Raw genomic sequence first — 6,888 nt, forward strand, 5'->3', positions numbered from 1 at the left:
TTTTCTTTGGCCTAACACCGCCCCAATAGCAAAGTCAGATGCATCGCACATAATTTCAAAAGGGATGCTTCAATCGGGCGGCTTCATTTTAGGTGTGGTAGTTAACATGCCCTTAAGCTTAGTGAAAGCTTCTTGACATTGCTCAGTCCACTCGTTTGGTATATCTTTTTGAAGGATATTACATAAAATACGAGAGAGATGGCTTAAGTCCTTTACGAATTGTCTATAAATCCGCCGTGTCCTTGGAAGGATCACATATCATGTATGCTCTTGGGTAGAGGTAGGTTAAAGCTAAGGTCAAGTTTAGCCATGTCTACCTCAATTCCCTTGGATGAAATTATGTGTCCAAGAACAATTCTCTTGGGAACCATGAAATGATATTTCTCCCAATTCAAAACCAAATTCTTTTCTTCGCATTGCTTCAGCACATTTTTTAAATTTTCCAAACACTCGCTGAAGGATGGAACAAAGACAGAGAAGTCGTTAATAAAGACCTCCAAATATTACCCCACCATGTCAGAAAATATGCTCAACATGCATCGATAAAAAGTGGTGAGGGGCATTACACAGTCCAAATGGCATCCTTTGGTAAGCAAAGGTGTCAAAGGGGTATCTGACTGTCGTCTATTCTTGATCTTCAAGGGGTATCTCTATCTGATTGTAACCCAAATATCCGTCAAGGAAGCAATAGTAAGAGTGACCAGCTAACCTTTCCAAAATTTGATCAATGAAGGGTAAAGGAAAGTGGTCCTTCCTTATAACGGTATTCAACTTCCTATAGTCAATGCACATTCTCCAACAAGTAGTGACTCTAGTTGGCACAAGTTCATTGTCGGCAATGGATACGATGGTGATTCTGGACATCTTAGGAACCACCTGAGTTGGACTCACCCATTGACTGTCGAATATAGGGTAAATGATACCCACATCCAACAATTTAAGTACCTCAGCCTTAACCACTTCCTTCATGTTTAGATTTAATCGGCGTTGTGGTTGTCGGGAGGTTTCCGTATTATCTTCAAGATGAATACAATGAGTATAAATCAAATGATCAATTCCCTTGAGGTTTGCAATCGACCATCCAAGGGCTCCTTTATGCTCAATGAGAGTGGAAGTAAGCACACTCTCCTGTTCTTTGTCAAGGTGGAAAGAAATCACCACCGGGTATGTCTCATCTTGACCTAAGTAGACATATTTAAGATCAATTGATAGAGGCTTTAGGTCAAGCTTCGGTGCTTAGAGGCTAGATGGTTGAGGCACTACATCGATTTGGGACAATTTTCTCAAATTGTGGCCTCCACCGGTTAACTTCAAGTATCGACGCAGAATCAAGCAAGGCATCCATCTCCCTAATTATGTCATCATGTAAATCAGGGGAGTGGGCCAAGCACGTGAGGGTCAGAATATAGAGTCAAAAGTGCTCTATCTTCCACGAAAGAATCTATTAAGTTAATGTCATGAATATCATCAACATCCTCTGACTGTATACTCATGTTGAAAAAGATATTAAGCTCCAATGACATATTTCTAAAAGGTAATTTCATAATTCCATTCCTACAATTAATGATTGCATTTGATGTAACAAGGAATGGACGACCAAGAATGATGGGAATTTTAGTGCTCATATCTATGATGGTTTGAGTATCCACGACAATAAAGTCTACTGGATGATAGAATTTATTAACCTGGACCAACACATCCTCAATCATCCCTCTTGACACACGAACTGAACGATCGGTAAGTTGTAATGTGGTTCGGTTGGGTTTTAATTCACCTAGATCCAATTGTTTGTAAACTTAGTAAGGGATCAGATTTACACTCGCCCCCCAAGTTAAGAAGTGCATACTCAATCTGTTGATTCACAATTATACATGTGATAGTTGGGCTACCAAGATCTTTATATTTTTGTGGCACATCTTGTTTGAGGATGGCACTCACCTTTTCTGTCAGAAAAAATTTCTTTTGAATGTTTTGTCGTCTTTTGGTATTGCATAGATTTTTCAGAAATTTGACATATGAAGGGATTTGTTTAATGGCATCCAGTAGAGGAATATTAACATTCACTTGCTTAAGCACCTTTAGAATATCCTGAGAATTAGATAGAGGTTTTGGTGCAATCAACCACTGGGGGAATGGCGCAATCAGTTTACTCACTCTTTCCGATTCATCCTCATGTGGGGCATTCCTAGGTCTACATTCTCAATTTCTTTCGGGTCCTTAGGCTTTTCAGTTCTCGGCGGAATAGTTTTGTTAATAATCTTTTCACTCCTAAGAGTGGTGATAGATTTATCTAGCTCCATCTGATTTGAAGAGCTTGGGCTGCTTATTTCTTATTACGGTTTTAGGTTGGAGAGAGGTTGGGCCAGAAGGATCCCTTTCTCCCTAATCAAATTTTTTATATCAAGCCCTCATATGGCCTTTGTAAGGTCTTGAAAAGCTTGAAGCATACCCTAAGTAAAAAGCTCTTGATTTTGCATGTGTTTTAAGACCAGATCCTCTTGAGGTTTCTTTTTATTAAGAAATTGGTTAAGGATCCCTTGAGGAGTAGCAGTTTGTCCATTCCTCTAACTGAAATTTGGATGGTTCCTCCAGCTTGAGTTGTATGTGTTTGAGGTGGGTCCACTGAAAGGTCTTTGGTAGTTGTTCATGGTATTCAATTGCTCATTCAATATCTCTTGAAAAGCAAGAATTGTGGGGCAATTTTCAGTTATATGTATGTTACAAGCGCAAATACCATAAACAACTTCCGCAGTCTTTTCGGGTTCTGCCTTCTTAAGTCTTAGGGCCTCGACTTTTCTTATGGGTTTGGCCAATCTTGCATTTATATCATCTTCCTCTTTTAAGACATAAATTCCTCCGCTTTCCTTTGATTGAGTAGGCTTAGAAGTGGTGGTTCTTGAGGAGGTATCCCATGATTGAGCGTTTTTAGCAAGTTTATCAAAAGAATCTCACGCATCATCGGCTTCCTTATTCATGAATTCCCCATTACACACCATCTCCACAAGTTGGCGCATGGATAAGGTTAATCCCTCATAGAAAAAGCTCGTTATCCTCCATATTTCATAGCCATGTTGTGGACATGAATTTATGAGATCCTTAAATCTCTCCTAACATTGGAAGAAGGTCTCATCTTCTTTTTACACAAAATTCATGATTGCTTTCCTTAAGGTATTCTTTTTGTGATATGGGAAGAACTTTTTAAGGAACTCCCTTGTCATCTCAGCCCATGTGTTAATGGACCGTGGCCTTAAGGAATGTAACCACGACTTATCCTTTTCTTTCAAAGAGAAAGTAAACAATTTCAGTCTTACTGTGTCCTCAGACATGTTTAGGAATTGTAATGTAGATATGATGTCATCAAACTCTTTCATATATAAGTATGGACTTTCAGATTCTGGTCCATGAAACTTAGGAAGGAGTTGAATCACCCCTGATTTAACATCCACCATTCTTGCATTCGATGGGAATATCATGCAGGAAGGTGTACTCACCCCCGCCGGTTGTAAATAATCTTGTAGAGTACAAGGCAGGGTACATGATGCACCTCATTCACATCTTGGGCCTCCTCAACTAAGTGTTAAGGTTGATGTGCAGCCATTACTACTACTGACTCAAAGGATCTCAGGTGGTGTCTAATTCGGTGATGGATATGCAACCCTTCACCTAATCCTCCTCCACTCAAGAGACAGAGGGTGTTGTCACGAACCCACTTGGGCATGAAACACTCTCATACCTCAAGTAACCAAATAACTAAACCAAAAAAGAAAACTAGAAAAAAAATTCAAACAGATAAGAGATCTAGAAAAGATAAGAGAGAGGGTTGGAACAAAATTATCGAATAAGGGTTGATATGTTAGGATCCTACAAAACAGAAAACAATGTTAGTTTCTAAAAAATAATTTTAGAAAAAAATCCTAACCTAAAAATATAGCAGAAAAATAAACCATAATCTTAATATAATTCTAATGTTAATTAATCTTACAAAAATGTAGCCGTAGTCCCTGACAACGACGTTAAAAACTTGTTCACAACCACAAGTGTACGGTCGCGATGTAGTAATAATCTCAGTGAGACCGAGGTCGAATCCATAGGGACTAAACTTGTACGTATTCTAAAAATAACTAAAACTAGAAGAAGATCTAAACCCAAATATGAAATAAAAGGGAGTAATTGTGAATAATGTTGATTAAAATTATCAATTGAAATGTGAAAACTAGGGTGCCAAGGATCCACTTATAGCTATTAGGTTGCTACCTTACTTGATTCAAGAAATACAATTGGAATTGGAGTCCTATCCTATCCAATTGGAAGATAAAGTAATTATACCAAATCTGAACTTTTTATTGATCTAGCCACACATGAATGAGTATCGTGATGATTGGAAGGGATTCCATCACCCTACTATGCCCAGGAGACGATGGTGAACAACAGGATTTACTAATCTCACACTCTCAAAATAGGAAAAGAATATATTTAAAGCTATCACATTATCTATTGTAATTTGAGTCACAATAAACCATAGAAAATTGAAAATATTCCTTAAATTCAAACTACAAATCAATGAGGTTTAAAAAAAACAAGAATCCAAGTAAGAAAATCATCCCAACACGCTACAAGCTTCACCTCTTAGCCCTAGCTAACAGGTTTAGCCGACCATAGACATGATTGGATTTAAAACCCTAAAAGAAAGCATTAAAAATAAATAAGGAAGAAAAACTCTTAGGAGGCTGCTCCACCCTTTTGCTCTACTTCTTAAAACCTAATTCATCCCTAAAAGTCCTTGGAAAACCCATATTTATAGCCTTGTCCGTCCAATTTCAGAAAATCGCCTCGAATTTACCCACTCCGCGTAACTTTGCATAACGCCTTAGATGTCATCGAGAGTAACTTGAATCCAGAAGTCACGCCTTTTCGCACTGCCTAACCCTTTTTATCATCGAACATACCTTTGATGTCATCGAATAGCCTTCAATGTCATCGAATGGTATTCCAGTAATTGGGAATGTGTTCAGAGTATTCTAGCGAGTGGCTTCAGAAATCCACGAAAATCTCAATGTCATCGAGCAGATCTTCGAGCAATCGTACAGGTCTTCGATGTCATCGAGAACTGTATCTAATTTATCTAACAACCAAACTTGATTTTCATGAATCCTTCGATGTCATTAACCTGTGTTCGATGTCATCGAATACTGGCTTCAATATCATTGAACGGTGGTCGATGACATTGCAAAGTTTAGATTCTATAAATTTCTGTACTTTGTACTTTCGACTTCCTTCGTTCTCCACTTGGTTTCCTTGAATCTTGGAGTCTTGAAATCTTCAATCTCGGTCTCTTAAGATCCATCCTTTGCCTTAGTGATTTTCAAGAATCAAATCTGTTCTTTTAACATTCTTTTTAATCCAAGCTCTCATATTCAACTTGCAATACAAACATATATAAAATATACCCATTAAGCGTTATCATGTTCATAAAACCAAGATATAAATAGAGGAAATATGCAATATTTAACACTGAACATTGTAAGTTCTGCTAACTTAAGCTTATGGTATCCACATGATACGCCTATACAAATCATAGGATATACAGATGCAGATTGGGCAAAAAATCTGAATAATAGAAAATCTACTAGTGGTGGATGTTTCTATATTGAAAATTGCCTAGTATCATGACTAAGTAAGAAACTGAATTCCGTATCTCTAACCACTGCAGAAGTTGAATACATTGCTCAATGGAATGCTTGCACTCAGCCAATGTGGATGAAACGAATGCTAGCAGATTATTAAATTATGCAAAATAAAATGACCTTATTTTGTGATAGCTCGAGTGCGATAAATATTTTTAAAAATCTAATTCAGCATTCTCATATAAAGCGTATTGATAAAAGATATCATTACATATGAGAATTAGTTGAAGATAAGACTATCATGTTGGAATACATTCAAACTGAGAAGCAGCTTAAAGATATTCTGACCAAACCACTTTGTAGTGTTAAGTTCTTAAATTCGAAGTATGATATTGGATTATGTATTATTAAATAATTATTATGTCTTTATTTCTTCTTTTCTTTGTATTTATTCTCTATATTTATTTGTAAATATGATATGCATGAAAAGAAAATTGAAAAATAATAATAAATAATGGAAAAAAATAAAATATTATAATTTTGGAGATTTTTCAGTCAGTCCGTTACTGATCAAGAAATTCGGCCAACCGAGTATGTGCTCGGGCTAGTCGAATTGTACGTGGATTGACAACAAGGAGTAAATACCCCAAATTACTCATTTTTCACTTCTTCTTCTTTGGTCCGTCAGTGCTTCATTCGGCCAACCCATCATTTCAACTCACTTGTAAGTGGATTTTTATCATTTTTTTTTTCAAAATTTAGGTTATCATTTCCTAAATTATCAAGTTTTCATGGTGTTTTCTACATCTTGAAACCCTTTTCTTGGTGGGTTTTCTTCCTAATCTAATTTACATTTTACTTGTATTTTTCTTGTGATTTTTCTTTGTGCAATCTAATGGAACCAAGAGCTAGAAGGGTTATAGTAAGGTACAAGCTAGTTCATCTTCCCGATCGACTCCTCTTGGTGTGTGGACCTTACACTCTGTTGGAGTACAAAATTAGTAAAGAATGAACTATGAAAGTTAGAAGATTCGAGCAATAAAGGAAAAGAGAAGAACAGGCAATAAAACCACAGAAGAGTTCTGTTGCGCATTCACCCGCAACAAAGGTTCGTTGTGTGGTTCCACGTAACGTGGAGTCAATATGTGATCCATTGAGTGGCGCGTAATGATAGGCATGTTGCACGTAGTAGACCATTCAGCACAAAATTTGAGACTTCACAGGTGTGAATGCCTGTAAATACACCTCCACCCCCTCATTTGAG

The 6,888-nt window shown here is 37.1% G+C and overlaps 1 non-coding gene across 1 annotated transcript; it reads left to right on the forward strand.

Annotated features, from left to right (window-relative positions):
• The first annotated feature begins 3,063 nt into the window (after positions 1-3,063).
• LOC131247641 (small nucleolar RNA R71) lies at positions 3,064-3,171 on the forward strand. Its single transcript, XR_009171917.1, has one exon. It is a non-coding gene; the product is annotated as a small nucleolar RNA R71 (small nucleolar RNA).
• Positions 3,172-6,888: the final 3,717 nt, after the last annotated feature.

Source organism: Magnolia sinica, chromosome 5 (genome assembly GCF_029962835.1).
Source record: "Magnolia sinica isolate HGM2019 chromosome 5, MsV1, whole genome shotgun sequence".
NCBI lineage: Eukaryota > Viridiplantae > Streptophyta > Magnoliopsida > Magnoliales > Magnoliaceae > Magnolia > Magnolia sinica.